Raw genomic sequence first — 15976 nt, 5'->3', positions numbered from 1 at the left:
TGGCGTCAAATACCGATGGTACAGAGCTTTGGTGCTTCCTCTACAAGTAGGACTTCCAGAGTGCAGGTGCAGAGATGCAGCTGCAGACAAGGTGAGTGGGGAAGGGGGTCTGTTTTTCCCCATTCAGGAACCAGTCAGTGACCACTGCACCTAATCACACACCAAACATAATTCAAATACAAGGATGGTGAGCCAATGGCAGACAATCCCTCCAAGTATACTCAGGCATTCTGGAATTATCTCTCATACAAAGGTATACATCCATACTGTACAAGACAGGCATCTGCATATGCCAGTCAGAAATGGTTTTCAGGCTGAACAGCCCCCGGTCCTGGGAAACACACACCATATGGCCAAAGATGGCCACCTTCTCACACACATACAATGAGGGACAAGGGAAAGATATGTGACTTCTCAAGTCCTTGAGGAAAACAACTACAATCATGATTTTGATGAATGGAGGAGGGGTTCAAAAAGGACCCGGTCAGGTAAAAGGAGTCCACGCATTGAAGCCATTTTACACAAGCAAAAAGGTCACCACTGGCCTAGTCATGTGACTTACGAATAGAGGGTACTCTATCTGGGAGGAAACCTCGGACCTGGGAATCGAACCTGTGTTGCTCTAAGTTATCTTGCCCCTGGGCTATTATATGAACTCTTAAGAAGGGAGAGTACAAAAACACAGAGCCACACTCTCAGTCAGGCTTGGGGTTAAGCCTAGTTGGGTGACAAACAAGCTTTACATGTTCTTTCTAGAGAGGGGCACCTGCTACCTTTTTTGTATTTTTGTATGGAACTTGGGGTTGGTCACCCTAAGTTACCTGGGGGAACCCAGACGTGGACCCCTTGCTCACTGTGCTCAGAGAGGCACAGCTCCACCTCACTGATGAGGCCCAACAAGGCCGAAACACATGTCTGGGGTTGCTGTTGGTACTCTTGTTCAAAGGAGGTTTGCCTGGCATTTCGGTGCTGGACTGCCCTTGTGGGCGGGACAAAGACTGATATGCAAATGGTTATTTCTCCTTTGTGAAAAGTACAGTGAGCAAAAAGCGATGGCTGCGGATTCTCAAAGTGAAAAAAAAACCACAGAACAGGTTGTCATGCCATGCTCTTGCTAGGGAGGGGCGCCTGCTACCTTTTTTCTATTTTTGATAGGAACTTGGGGTTGGTCACCCTATGTTACCTGTGGGAACCCTGACGTGGACTCCTTGTTCACTGTGCTCATAGAGGCACAGCTCCACCTCACTGATGAGGACCAACAAGGCTGAAACACGTGTCTAGGGTTGCTGTTGGTACTCTTGTTGAAAGGAGGTTTTACTGGCATTTTGGTGCTGGACTGCCCTTGTGGGCAGGACAAAAACTGATATGCAAATGGTTATTCCTCCTTTGTGAAAAGTACAGTGGCCAAGGAGTGATGGCTGCGGACTCTCAAAGTACGAAAAAACCACAGAATAGGTTATCATGTCATGTTCTTTCTAGAGATGGGCACCTGCTACATTTCTTTTGTATTTTTGCAAGGAACTTGGGGTTGGGCACCCTAAGTTACCTGGGGAACCCAGGCATGGACTCCTTGCTCACTGTGTTCAGAGAAGCACAGCTCCACCTCACTCATGAGGACCAACAAGGCTGAAACACGTGTCTGGGGTTGCTGTTGGTACTCTTATTCAAAGGACGTTTGCCTGGCATTTCGGTGCTGGACTGCCCTTGTGGGCAAGACAAAGACTGATATGCAAATGGATATTCCTCCTTTGTGATGAGTACAGTGAGTGAAAAAGCGATGGCTGCGGACTCACAAAGTGGGGAAAAACCACAGAACAGGTTATCATGCCATGTTCTGTCTGGAGAGGGGAGCCTGCTGCCTTTTTTGTATTTTTGAAAGGAACTTGGGGTTGGTCACCCTAAGTTACCTGGGGATCCCAGGCGTGGACTCCTTGCTCACTGTGCTCATAGAGGCACAGCTCCACCTCACTGATGAGGCCCAACAAGGCACGTGTATGGGGTTGCTGTTGGTACTCTTGTTCAAAGGAGGTTTGCCTGGCATTTCGGTGCTAGACTGCCCTTTTGGGCAGGACAAAGAAAGATGTGCAAATGGTTATTCCTCCTTTGTGAAAAGTACAGTGAGCAAAAAGCGGATTGTAGGTCAAAGGATCGACAACCAAAGGGTCGAATGGTCAAAGGATCGACACCAAAAGACCCCCCCAACCCCTGGTTTTGTGGTAAAAAACACTTTTTGTCACTAAACGAAAACCCCCAAAAAAATATATAATTTTTTTAAAAAATTCAATCCTTTGGTTTTCGATCCTTTGGTGTCGATCCTTTGACCATTCGACCCTTTGGATTCGATCCTTTGACCAGACACCCAAAAAGCGATGGCTGCAGACTCTCAAAGTGGGAAAAAACACAGAACAGGTTATCATGCCATATTCTTTCTAGAGAGGGGCGCCGGCTACCTTTTTTGTTATTTTGTAATTCAATTTACTTTCAAGTAAGCATGGATTGAAAAGACGCCTGGGTTTTGCAGGTGCATATGTGCTATTTTAGTGTTAATGACCAAACTTTAGCAATTATTAAGCACCCTTTTTTTCAAACTGTGGCGGCCTCAGCCAATCAAGATCACACAATTCAAGGCTCTAATCTCTGGTAGTGCCTGTAATTTCACAGAGCTGCACACATTAATGGGCCTCATTAGAAGTTGGGCAGTGCGGCTAAAATCGTCAGTAATGCGGCACTAACAGAGTTACCACTGCATTACCGCTGCATCACTGCACCGTCCAACTGTGGTTTTAGCGGTGGGGCGAAGGAAACACCTCCAGCAAAATGCTGGAGGTAATTCCGACACCTTACTGCCAACATTCGGCCATTTCATTGGAATTACCACCAGCGGAATTACCGCTAGTGGTAATTCTGCAGAAATCCCCATAATTGGGACAAACACTGCCATACCTCTGGAGATTGAGCATAGTGGGATCGAAATAAATTCCTGTGCGCTCTTTATCACCCTCAAAATTAAAGTTAGAATGGGATTTGGTATCGGCAGGAAATGCACCATCCCCATAAATCGCCCACTATGATTTGGAAAAAAATGAACAGATGAATTGAGAATCACGGAGGGCAAATCGGGTTCTGATTATATATTGGTTGATGAGCAAAATATATTATAACACAGTTCTTTGCAATCCAAGATTGTGGTTTATTCCACGTATTATTGCCACAGTACAGCCTACCGCCACTTGTAATCTGGCAGTAATTCTGCAGCACCAAGAGGCAGTAACAATAAATATGTTCGATGGTATTTTGGCAGATTTACCACCAAACGAAATACCACCAAACTTGTAATAAGGCCCATTGTCCTCTCTGGGTATCACCACCCACCTCCATACACATTATTTTCACTTCTCTGTTTTTTTCTGCTGCCTCCTTTGTTGTCCTGTGCCTCAGCCTAGCAACCGTGTCTACTTTGGCTGTATCGCGCCCATCCTCATGGGTCACCATCATCCCTGTAGCAATGTGCCAGGCTACAGAAGGCACTTCATCCTTTTCCTCTGTTGCTTTGTTTTTGGCGGCACAGCGTCTGATGAGTGTTAAAAGCCTAGGCGCCCCCAGTGGCAGTCAGTTGAAGCCCATTAGGTGCACACAGCCCTCCTTAATGGCCTTTACTTTGTGTAGGACCATTACCTTGGTTTTCAGGGCATCTAATGGCCAAGATTTCCCAAAACTGCGGCATACATTATTCAATGCCACCGCACAGGTCGCGCCAGTTAGTTACTGGCAGTACGAAAAACTTTGAAGACACTTCATATTACCTATTAATGGGTACATGTCCAAAGGAAGAAACACGTGTCCCAGCAACGGACACTAATTGTGAATAAAATATGCCTAACTGGCACAACCTGTGTGGTGGCATTGAATAATGTTTTGTGAATAAGAGGGCAGTGGGAGCACTCTTTGTCTCCACGCAATACGACAGAACCATCTATTACCAGCAGCATCATCCGCTCAGGTCTAATTCACTGACCCTTGTTGCGGTAGGAATCCCCCACGATAACCTACAACTTCATTTTCACTGCGTCATACGTGCCAACATTATCCGTTTCACGCGAGAGACACCGCCGGACTTGTAGTCCTGAGTTTATAATGGTGAAAACCAGGACTACAAGTCCCAGAATTAAAGGTTAAATCCAGGATAGGACTAATGTCTTCCGAATGGAATGTATACTGTTGACATACATGGTGGGTGCACTAATACTTAAACAGAAGATGCAACTTGCCAGAGATTAGGGTCCCACCCACACCTCATTCATCATGGATTGAAGTGTCTGCTGCAGTCCATAGCTGCCAAGAGGACCATGAGTTACGTGACACCTTGAGACAATCCAGGATTTCCATGCTGCATGCTGGGACTTATAGTTTTGGATTCTGTGCTACACGTATGGACCTACAATTCCCATCATTACAAGTGAAAGGCTAGAACTTGCCCCTGGGGCCACTTGGTAGCTATCAAGCCCTGTATGATATGATGTATGTCATTTATAACGCGTCTGTATACAAGTGTTTCTTGGCGCGCCAAGACAAGGGAGGGAAGAAAGAGGGTGGACAAGACAAATGATTTTACTAAGCCTTGTGTCATTCATATTGTGCAAGTGCAACAACGCTAAGTGCAGGGAGAAGGGAGAGGGGGGTTATAGTTTCAGGCCCTAAGATGGCGATACGCCTGGAGGCAGTGCGGGGGAGACTGATCATGTAGGAGCCTGGTACCAAGTGAGACTCAGGATAGCCAGCAACCAGTCAGTGCAGGAGACAGGTATTGCAGCAATGGAGCCAGAGAGAGAAAGCATAGGAGAAAAGGAAGGTCTTGAGCTGCTTCTGGAACTTCAGGTGGTCCGGCTCAAGTTTGAGAGGGGCATGGAGGCCATTCCAGAAGGGGGCACCTCAAAGGAGAGAGATCTACCTCGCATAAAACGCATCTGACCCTGAGAGTGTTGGAGGTAGCTGAGCAAAGGGCACGAGAAGGAAGGTATTTTGGAAGAGAGAGTTGGATGTAGTGTGGGCTCCAGCTCCAGAAAGCCTTGTGGACGATGCAGAGGGTCTTGAACTTGATCCTTGTAGCCATCTGGAGCCAGTGGAGAGATTTCAGGGCTGGAGAGATACAGTGCCTGGGCTTGAGGACAAGGATAAGTCTTGCAGTCCTGTTCTGGATTAGTTGCAGAGGGCGTAGAGTTGAGGTATGCAGATTGAGAAGGAGGCTGTTGCTGTAGTCCAGCCTAGAGAGAACCATGGCTCTGGAGACAGTGTGCTTCTGGGGGAAAGTAAGAAAAGGACAAATACCTTTGAGGAGGTGCGCCTGGAAGTGGGGCTTCTTGGCAAGGTCTGTGATATGAGGAGAGAAGGAGAGAGTGGAGCCGAAGATGACACCAAGGTTTTTTGCCTCACAGGAAGGGGAACGAAGAGGGCCCAAGGAGGGTGGCCAGAGTGAGAGTGAAAGCGGGAACAGGGGTCCCAGTGAGAAAGATCGCTGTCTTAGTTGCATTAAGGGAGAGATCATTGGAGGCGCACCAATCCTGTATAGCGGATAGACAGTCAGGAATGAGTGAGAGAGGAGAGGAGGCTGAGGGGTGCCTGAAAGAGAGCTGTGTGTCATTTGCATAACACTGAAAGTTAGAGGAGAAGGTAGAGATCAGGTGGGTCAATGGGGCCAAGTAGACATTGAAGGATAGAGCACTGGGGAACACCCCATGTGGAGAGAGAAGTGGTGGAGAGAAAGGACCCAAGTTGGACCTGGGAGGGTCAGACCAGGAAGAAGGAGGTCAACCACCCCGGGGCCTGATCCGTGATGCCCAAGTTCTCAAAGAGCGACTGATCAGGATGGCGTTTGACCCTGTCAAAAGCAGTGGAAAGGTCAAGGAGAATGAGGACATTTGCAAGGCTGTTGTCAAAATTAGAGGGCAGATCTTCACGGGTGTTCAGGAGAGCAGTTTCTCTGCCTCTGGCTGCTCTGAAGTCAGACTGATGGCGATGGAGACAACCAACAGATTCAGTGTGTAGAGTAAGCTGGGAGATAGCTAGCTTTTCCAGGAGTGATAGAGATTGGGCGTGTTAGGCCCTGGGGGCCTATGTAATAAAAACACACACACAGCGGGATGCGGAAACATCTTGCTTTATTCGTATCTTCACATAAAACTGCCCGATCCTCCCCTTCACTCCTCCCTCATCGTGTCACGACCACGTGACATGTCCTTGGGCTTTCCTTAAAGCTGCCGTGCACCGTAACAACACCCCCGGACAAATGTCCTTACTTGGGCTTAACAAAACTATAACTAACATGTAGTCTTTTGAACATTCTTCAACAAGTCTTGGCGGCCTTCTAATTGTTCTTTGGGGGCGTCCCCATGGCTCTTGGGAAGAGTCGCTATCAAGGGTGTCGGATCTCTCCGCTTGACGCAGAGCCGAGGGCTCTGGGGGAACCCACGTTTCATCTTGAACAGTATAATGTTCAGGATTCGGGTCAAGGAGTACGGGTCTCTCATCTTCTCTTCTGCTGGCGAGTTTAAACAAGGAGCTATTTCTGTTACCTCCTTTTCTTCATTGGCCGCTGTTATCATTGAACCTTTTATGGCAACTACTTGAAACGGCTCTGGGGCAAACTGTGAGTCTGTTTTCTTAGCTACCTTCTGCTGGACCCACACCTCATCTCCTATCTGAAGTTCCTTTGGCCTTTCTCCTCTTCTTTCATCCGTTTCCATTCTCGTCTTCTCTTTCCGTTCTCCATCTCTCCTTATGACTTATTGGTCTGCCTTGGGCCGGTTTGATGGGTTTCTCAAAATTCGCGTGCAAACTCCATACTTTACCATCAGTTCTGCTGGTGTTTTGTTTGTGACTTTCTGCGGGGTGTTGCAGTAGTCCCTTAATATCCGGCACAGTGCCTGGTGTGGATCTGTTGCTTCGACCCAAGCTCTTTGCAGCGTATTTTTTATTGAGGCCATGAACCTTTCAGCCAGCCCATTTGATTGAAGCCAGCGTGGCATAATCTTTTGATGGCTAAACCCCATGTGTCTTGCGAACACTCCAAATTCGTGACCGCTGAACGGTGGGCCGTTATCGGACTTGAGGGTTTCTGGAATACCCCATTCACTAATAATCTTGTCGAAGATCGCTGCTACATGTGCAAAGGCCGTGGACTTCACTTTCTTTACTATCGGGAACCTGGAATGTTTGTTGATGAACAGCAACAGGTACTCTCCTGTCTCAAGGGGCCGTAGAAGTCTATGGCTACCTTCTCCCACAGGTGCTCTGGTATTTGCATGGGCCTAAGCGGTATCGGAGGCCCGGCTTGGGCTGTGCATTGGCATGCAATGCATTGCTTGACCCACCGATCTACCAAGGCATCCAGGAACGGGAACCAGACATGACATTTCAGTTGGCGTTTGGTGTTTTCTGGTCCTCTTTGGCCTTTGTGCGCCGCTTTGATGACTTTTGATCTTAGGGTCGCCGAGATGAGTAATCGGCAGCCTCTCAGTAGGATTGTGTTGCCTTGGACAGCAAGCACCGTATGTATTTTGGCTAGCCTCTCCATTTTGTCTTTGCAGACGCCAGGGTGGTTGAGTACGGCACGACGGAAGTCTCTCCACTTGTTGTTTTCTGTGAGGCTAATGGCTAGGGCCATGGAGGGGTCAGCAGCCGGTGCGGCTGCTTCCATCTCAAGGGAAATTATAGGTGGTAGTGCGTTGGACGTGACATAATTGATGTATTCAGTATCACCTGGTCTAGTGTTTGGCTCACCCGCTGGATGCCTCGACAAGTAGTCCGCCGGGTTGCTCTCGCCTCCTGGGCTATGAATGATTTGGAAATCGTACTCTTGGAGGCGGATGCCCCAGCGTATTATCCTTGGGGGCATCTTCGTTCTTGGGTTCCCGAAGAGGGATAATAGCGCCTGGTGGTCTGTTATTATGGTGAACTTTTTATCTATTATGAAGTTGTGGAAATGTTTGCAGGCCCAGACGGCTGCTAGGCTCTCTTTTTCTGCTTGTGAGTACGCAGTCTCAGGCAGGGCCAGTGCTCTGCTGGCATAAGCCACCATGTGTCTAGGGTTGGTGTCTGTTCCGTTTGTTTGTGCTAATATGGCACCTAGCCCCACCGGGCTTGCATCGACCACGATCTCGGTGTGCCATTCCGGGTCAAAGTAGGCGAGGCGTCTGGCTTCTGCGAGTGCTTGTTTGATGGTATCGAATGCGGACTGGCATTCCTCGGACCATGTGAACGGGACTTCTTTCTGCAGTAGTTTCCTTGGTGGTGTAGTGATCGTGGCGAAGTGCGGAATGTATCTGGCGTAATAGCCTGCCATCCCTAGGAATAACCTCATATCTGCGACTTGGCGGGGTTCTTGCAGGTCAAATATTGTAGAGACTTTGTCCGGATCGGGCATCATGCCGTCGGCCGAGAAGATGTGGCCGAAGAACTTGAGCTTGGACTTGCTGAACCGGCACTTGTCCAGATTGAGGGTCAGACCCGCTTCCTGTATAGCAGCGCAGGTGGTGCGGAGGGCAGTGTCATGTTCCTCACGTGACTTTCTGAAGATGAGGATATCATCGCTGTAGTTCAGCGTTCCTTTGATGGGTCTGATTACCTGCCGTATGGCCTCGTGGAAGATTTCAGCAGCAGAGGAGATTCCGAAATGTAGGCGTTTGTAACAGAAAAGTCTGTCATGTGTGGCAAATGTTGTGATTCCCCTGAAGTCTGGGTGGAGTACCATTTGATGGTATCCTTGATTATGGTCGAGTTTTGAGAACAGGACGGCTTTATTGAGTTTTACGATCATGGCCTCTATTCTCGGGCCTGGATGTCGCTCCCGTTGGATAGCAGTATTGGCCACTCGCATGTCTACGCATAACCTCAGTCGGTCGCCGCACTTTGGTACTATGACCAATGGTGAAAACCACAGTGTCGGGACTGTGGCAGGCTCTATGATGTCATCTTTTAGGAGCTGGTGAAGTTCACGTGACACAGCTGCCTGAAGGTAAAATCCAACCCTGGATGTTGTGGCACTGGGCGGACGGATGTGTCAATATGGAGTTTGACCAGAGGACCCTTCCTTTTGCCTAGTCCTCGACATATGAGCGGAAACTCTTCTTGGTCTGTGCCTTTCGTGATGGGAGAACTTGGCGTGGCAGAGTGCCTCACACTGCAGACGTATCCTTGTATCGTTGGTGCCGGGGCTGCGGAGCGTATCATTTCGCCTTCTTGGACGTGGACGTCGATTAGGCCAAGGCAGGATGCCGTCCTGTAGCTCAGAAGTCACTTGCCTTTTGTGGGACTCCTGATTACGTGGAACGTTGTTGTTGTGGCTTGGTTTCGGTTGGTGAGTTTCCTTTTAAATGATCCCACGCTGTGTAGTGGTGTATCTGCGCCCGACTGGAAGTTTCTGGAGAGTGTCTGTGTGAGAGCCGGTTTGTTCTGGAGCTGTAGATATTCTTTCTCCCCCATAATGTTCATGGTGGCCCCTGAGTCGATGATAAAACAAAATGATTTGTTGCAAATCTCCACCGAGATTCGAGGTGCTTCCTTTGCCTCAACGTCATCTATGATGAGGTTCACAAATTCGTCCTGAGAGTATAAGTCATACTGATAGTTTTCATAGTCTGGGTTATTGGGCTTCGGCTGTAGTGATTCTGGCATGTGCTTGGTGGACCGTCGTATTTGTCGTGAATGTGCGTGGTGACGTCCTGTGGCTCGTGTTCTTGTAGTTCGTCTTCAGGGTATAGCTCCTCAACCACTCTTGTATCTCCTGGGCCTTTGTTGATAGGGGCGCATTTGGTACGTTGGATTCTGAGGTGTCCTTTGGTATGGCCTGTATTGTGGCGAAGAGGGTGGTCGCGGTGTGGGGAACGGTCTACCTTTTCTGCAAACCGATTGGCAGTGTCCTTCCCTACCACAGTTTCCACATTTTTGGGTGAGAGCGGGGCATGTGCTGCGTGCAGGAAAGCCATTCCGCATCTGTAACATTGACGTTGCATTCTTGGAGTCTGTATAGAACTGGTACCAGTGTTTTTCATTTCCACGTATTGTGTTTGTTTGGATTGCCACTACTGTTTCATTTTTGTCTTGCTTAGGTGCGGAGGTGTTGGTCATTTGTGTTGCTTGCCTGTCCACCCTTTCGAGGATTCTGGCCATTTCATGATGGTAAGGGTTTTTTTAAGGAGTTGTTTTTTCAGCGTTGGTGAGAGGCATCCTTCAATGACGTAGGCCTCTTCGTGGAAAAATGCGTGGAATTGGCAGTGTGCCCCTTTGATTTGTAATCTGGTTATGAATTTGTCTACAGTTTCATCAGCTTGCTGGGTGCATTGGTTAAATATATATCTCTCATAGTCTCTATTGGGTTCTATTACTAGACGTTTGTTGCTGCAATTAGCGACGGGAAGTCTGTGTGTTCCGCTGCTGGGATGGTCTTGATCAGCGTTTGGACCTCTGTGCCTGCTGTGCTTATGAACATGCTACGCAGTCTTGGTGACGTTTCCTCAGCAACCGCAGCAATAAAATTGTTGAAATCCTCAAGCCATTCTACCCACCGAGGTCCTTTATCCACTTAAGGGGTCATTGAAAATGGCGGAGTCATGCGACAGGCAGTGGCTATTGACCTAGTCACTGGAGTGGGTGGTGGGGGGGCTTGGGCACCCTGATCCGGAGACGAGCTCATGGTGGTGGATGCTTTGGTGAAGAGGTGGGCGTTTCGTAGAGCCTCTGGGCAGCGGCGTGGTATTTTCTTACCGAGGGCGGGGGGGCCTGGTAAGACTATCCACACTATGGATGGGACAATGCGTGGTATGTGGACAGCGTGGGTCTCCAGGTCACTTGAGGAGCTTATTGACTTGTCTGTTGATCACATAAGGTAAAGTCACTGGGGCGCTGTATAGGGCAGTATGATCCTGCACTGGTGCGTAGGTTCACTTATTGGGCCAATGCTTGGGGATGGTCCTTGTGCACGTGCTGCTGTTCATTTGAGGTTGGGATGTGCTCTTGTGCACTTACTTGATTTGTTGTCCGTTGCCCTCCTCAGTATGTTGCAGTTGGTTGGTCTCCCACCAGGATAGACTGCATTGGGTGGGAGGAGGCAGGGCCCTAGCATGGGGCCTGCAACGTGGGAGCACAGCCCGCGCTCGTTCGCGTAATGGAGGCGGGGCCTGGGATCAGGTCCTCGTGCGAGCGGCCGATGCCTGTAGTGGATGAGTGCAGCGGGATCGCCCGTGCTCTTTAGGCGGATGGAGGCGGGGCCTGGGATCGGGTCCGCTTGGAGGCAGCCGAGAATGCCAAGGCTCACTTGGGAGAGTTTTTCTGTCTGAAACAGCGTGGCGGGATCGCTCACGTTGAAGGAGGAGGACGCTGGTGGTGTTGAAAGGTCCTCATCACCAAATGTTAGGCCCTGGGGGCCTACGTAATAAAAACACACACACAGCGGGATGCGGGAATGTCTTGCTTTATTCGTATCGTCACATAAAACTGCCCGATCCTCCCCTTCACTCCTCCCTCATCGTGTCACGACCATGTGACATGCCCTTGGGCTTTCCTTAAAGGTGCTGTGCAACATAACAGGGCGATAGTTTGCCAGACAGGTAGGATTGGCAAAAGGCTTTTTAAGGAGTGGGTGCACAAAGGAGTGCTTCTGGAGAGAGGGGAAAGATCTAGTGGTGAAGGAGTGATTGCAGAAAGCAGCCAAGGCTGGAGCAAGGGTGTCCATCTGTTACATGTCAATGTATTACATAGGACCTGCCCATAACAGAGATACTATGTAATTCAATTTGGGGGGCGCATAAAGGCAGGTGAGAGGCATCTTGTGATGGCTCTGCCTGGGGCTAGATTACCATACTTTAACATTTCAGGTGTTCCCTAGCTATGTGAGAGTTAAAGCAATCCAGTCCTGTCTTTTATTTGAATGTTGTGACTTGTAGTTTTCTTAAATTTAAAATGCAAAAGAAACAAATTACAATTCGCAGAATTCAAATGGAAAAAAATGACTTGAATTCCTTTCTCATGGGAAACTTAGAGCTCTGCTTTTTCCCCCTTTTGCGCCTGCTCTCTTGGGAGGTCACTGTTGTCCCTGGTTCTTCTCTAGCAGAGAATGAAAGGAGCAGCGATGTAAAGAGTTGTCGGAGGTGACAGGCTTACCCACAAAGTGATCCACATGCTTCAGCTCTTCCTTGTATAACGCACTTTCCAGACATGTTATTAAACCAACCGCCCCAAATGATATCGTGTAGACATCATCTATAGGACACGAAAACACCATACTTATAAGACCTCGTGGCGCAACGGTAGCGCGTCTGACTCCAGATCAGAAGGTTGCGTGTTCAAATCACGTCGGGGTCATTTTTTTTCCGAGAAAAGGATATTTATCTATTTTTCCTGTTATTTTACAGAACAATGGAAATTAACCACTATATATATTTTTGGAATCTAGAAACAAACGTGGACCTATATAATACATTTCTGATATGATGCTAACGATGGATGTAACCAATTCCTCGGGTCAAAGAACCGTTTCTCGCCTGTACATTATTCACAGCATTTCCCTGTTAAGTGTTGAAGCTAACAAAAAAAAAAGAAATGGGCGGCCTTTAGTGAATGCTTGCAAATAGAGAGGGTGACTCTTGAGGGGCTGGACGGTGCTGCCAGATAAATTTGGACTACGACTCCCAAGATGCTTCACCGTTGACTATGATGGATCGTACTGGTGGGATTTGTAGTTTAAAATCATCTGGAGAGCCAAAGGTTGCAGACCGCTGGATGCGTAGTAGATGGCCACCAAAATGTTTCCTTTTAGTTGTAACCCAAAGAATGTACTGCTATACAAAACCTGTTTCAGACATGAAAGATAACATGTCTGCAGGCATGGTTATTGTTTTGTACACGGACACTAATCAAACCGAAAGAGTCATGTATTCCAACGTGTTATTGTTTCGCTTTTGGAGCAAAGCAAATTCAGACGAATGCTAATTTATAAACTGGATAACAAACAAAAGAAGAATATTAATTAAAAAAGACTGAAATGATTAACACCAGGATAACCGATCTTTTTAACGAAACATTTATAAATATTGTTGGAAAAAAATACCTGGCAGAGGACGGTTTCGATCCATCGACCTCTGGGTTATGGGCCCAGCACGCTTCCGCTGCGCCACTCTGCTCGTTGCATGATACTGTACTGTATTTCAAAACAACTCTGAGCAAAGCGAAGGCGCTGTGACTGTAAAATGCGATTAGTAAAATAAGCAGAGATCAAAGTAAAGTATGTGAGCCATAGCAACAATGGCCATGGGATGTATGGCATAAAGGAAGCATATTATTTTAAATATAGAAACATAGAAGATCATGGACAGAGGTTTAGAACATAATAAACTTGACGAAAGCACAGAATATAATCCATAGACACTTAGAATGTAACATTGCAAGTACAGAATAGATCTGATTGCTGCATAGAAAGTGAACAGTGGGAGATATAAAAAAAAACACCTAACGCGAGGGATGGCATCTTTAAATCTAACAAAGAGAAGAGGTGTGCAGGGCAGAAGCACGAGACATTCCGAATAGAAACTGAGAAAGTACTGGACACCCTGGGTTAGACAAACGCCTGAATGCGATGGATAGAGTCAGTCAGATACCGAATAGGATGAAGGGGGGAGGTTGAAGGCATGTGTGTTATGGGTGAGACACCATGTGCAGTGTACGGGCCCCCTTTAGAGAAGATGTAATCCCTCAAATATGATGTGTGGTCTTGGCCAATGCCGTAGTATGATATGTGTCAGAATAAAGTAAGGAAATGAAAATAGAATATTGTTATAGATGTAAGTAACGCTTAATGTGGGCAAAGGACATGGGGGTATATATGTTGTTTAATCATGCCATGCTAATATAGTCAGGCTGCATCTGTTTGAATCCACAATTTAACATTTAACAGTTAAGGTAAGATACATATCACGCCATCCCTGTTAATGGGGATAACACACTATGGCAATAACTTTGTGAAACCTTTTATGTGTCAAAGGGGTGGTGAGTGATGACCCCACTGAGAATTGTTATATTATGTTAGCGGTACTTGTATAGCGCACCGTCACCAACGGAATTGGTCCCCAGGCGCTCTGGCGGATCTGTAAACAGGAAGGGTGGGTAGGGTTAGTCGGGAGGAGGGGAGAAGGAGAGTGGGAGAAGTGGTGTGCTGTTGGCAGCTCAGCTCGGTATACACCAAGTGCTGGGCTTTGGTGCTAGTATCGGATCGGATGAAGGCCTCGAGTGCTGTGGGTGAAGTTTATGTGTTGTTGATGCGGTGTGGTAAAGTGCGTGCGGATTGCTGGGAGAGATGGTTGTGTAGTTTTGTGTGGGTTTAAGTATGCAGAAGCTTGAGGGTTGGGTTAGTGGGGTCTGTATCCTGTTTCAGGTACTTATGATTCCGTTACATTTGTATACCTGGGGGTTTGGATGTTGCTGGTTCCTCGTGGGCCGACTCGCTTTGATGGTGTTGCACTGATCCAACTGTATCCTATTGAGTATAGTTTGGATTGGTGGGTGCGCCTCAACCTAATCTTCAGGTGTGGGACTGGGTGGGTGATATCTATTCTCAGGTGATCTAGTGTGACCCTGGTCGGTGAAGGCTTTGAATGGTTCAGAGTCGGGGTCGTGTTGAAGTTTTGTCCTAGTGGATCCGTCTTGGTGAGCCTGTGTATTCAGACATTCGTATCCTTCTGTCCTGACTGGTTCTTTGATTTCCGTGGGGTGAACATCCTTGGGACTGTTGTTTAGTTGTAGTTTTGTGTGGTGGGGCATTGTGCTTCCTGCTTTGTATTGGTGCACATTGTGTAGTGATGAAACATTCTGTCCATTCTCATCCATTCTCATCTATTGCATTGGGGCCTGTGATGCAGTGTTTCCTTTCCCTCTCTATATTTTGTTCTTAGAGCTGTTGGGGAAGGTCATAGTTAAGGTCATGGTCCTCTTGATGATTCGTTCTAGTCTTTCTGTCTTAGTTTGCTATGTTTACTGTCTTTGGTCGTATTGCAACTGTCTCCCGTTTGGTCCTTTAGTATGTCGTGGGATATTTACCTCAGCTTTTCCTATTGATTGATCGTGTGTATCGCGGTCGCTCTACGTTCATTGATGTTTTTAGTTATGTTGGTGCCCCTGTAGCCAGTCTTTCTAGTTATGGCGTGAAGAGCCAGGTTTTGAGTAATTTCCTGAATAATAGGTGCTTTCTTGTGTTACGTATGTACTTTGGAAGGTCGTTCCAGGTTTTCAGGGCTTGGTGAGAGAAGGAGGATCCTCCAAGTTTTCTTTTGTTGTAGGGCTTCGGTTCCAGGCAAATGTCCATGCGTGATCTGAGCGTTCTTGTTGGTTGATGTAGGCGCAGTTTGTCTCTTAGGAACTCAGCGCCTTCGTTGTGTACTGCTCTGTGCGTAATGCACATTGTTTTGAATTGTATTCGTTGTTTTATTGGTAGCCAATGTAGTGTTTTCAGCACTGGTGCGGTGTGTTCTCTTTGGGGTAGTTTCAGAAGTAGTCTGGTTGCCGCGTTTTGAATGCGTTGTAGTTTTTTTAGGAGTCGTTCAGGCATGCCTACGTATAGGCTATTGGCATAGTCTACTTTGGACATGACGAGGGCGATGATGGTGGTCGTTTTGTTGGCGAACGATAAGAATGGTAAGATTCTCTTTGCCGCTCGCAGGCGGAAAAAGCATTTCTTGAGGAGAGCGTTTACTTGTGGCTCTAGCGTGAAGATAAGAAAGGCGAAGCAACACTACAAAAACTGGCTTAAATCTTATAAAGTGATTATGACCCAAGGCGATTCAGAATGTATGTTAAGAAATCTGCATATCAAGAAGTCCCGTGATTTTTGGAAGCTTATTAACAACACACAGGCATCCCAGTCAGCTTTACAAGCTTCTATGGTATCTGAAACAACATGGATTTCACACTTCAAAGAACTATATAAAGACTCTGG

General features: G+C 47.4%; 1 non-coding gene across 1 annotated transcript; it reads left to right on the top strand.

Annotated features, from left to right (window-relative positions):
* Nucleotides 1-12282: 12282 nt before the first annotated feature.
* TRNAW-CCA (transfer RNA tryptophan (anticodon CCA)) lies at nucleotides 12283-12354 on the top strand. The gene has a single exon. It is a non-coding gene; the product is annotated as a tRNA-Trp (tRNA).
* Nucleotides 12355-15976: the final 3622 nt, after the last annotated feature.

The sequence above is a fragment of the Ambystoma mexicanum genome (genome assembly GCF_040938575.1).
Source record: "Ambystoma mexicanum isolate Mex_15411 chromosome 12 unlocalized genomic scaffold, UKY_AmexF1_1 Mex_chr12_unloc.2, whole genome shotgun sequence".
Taxonomy (NCBI): domain Eukaryota; kingdom Metazoa; phylum Chordata; class Amphibia; order Caudata; family Ambystomatidae; genus Ambystoma; species Ambystoma mexicanum.
The sequence above is the reverse complement of the archived record's forward strand: the minus strand, read 5'-3'. Positions and strand labels throughout refer to the sequence as shown.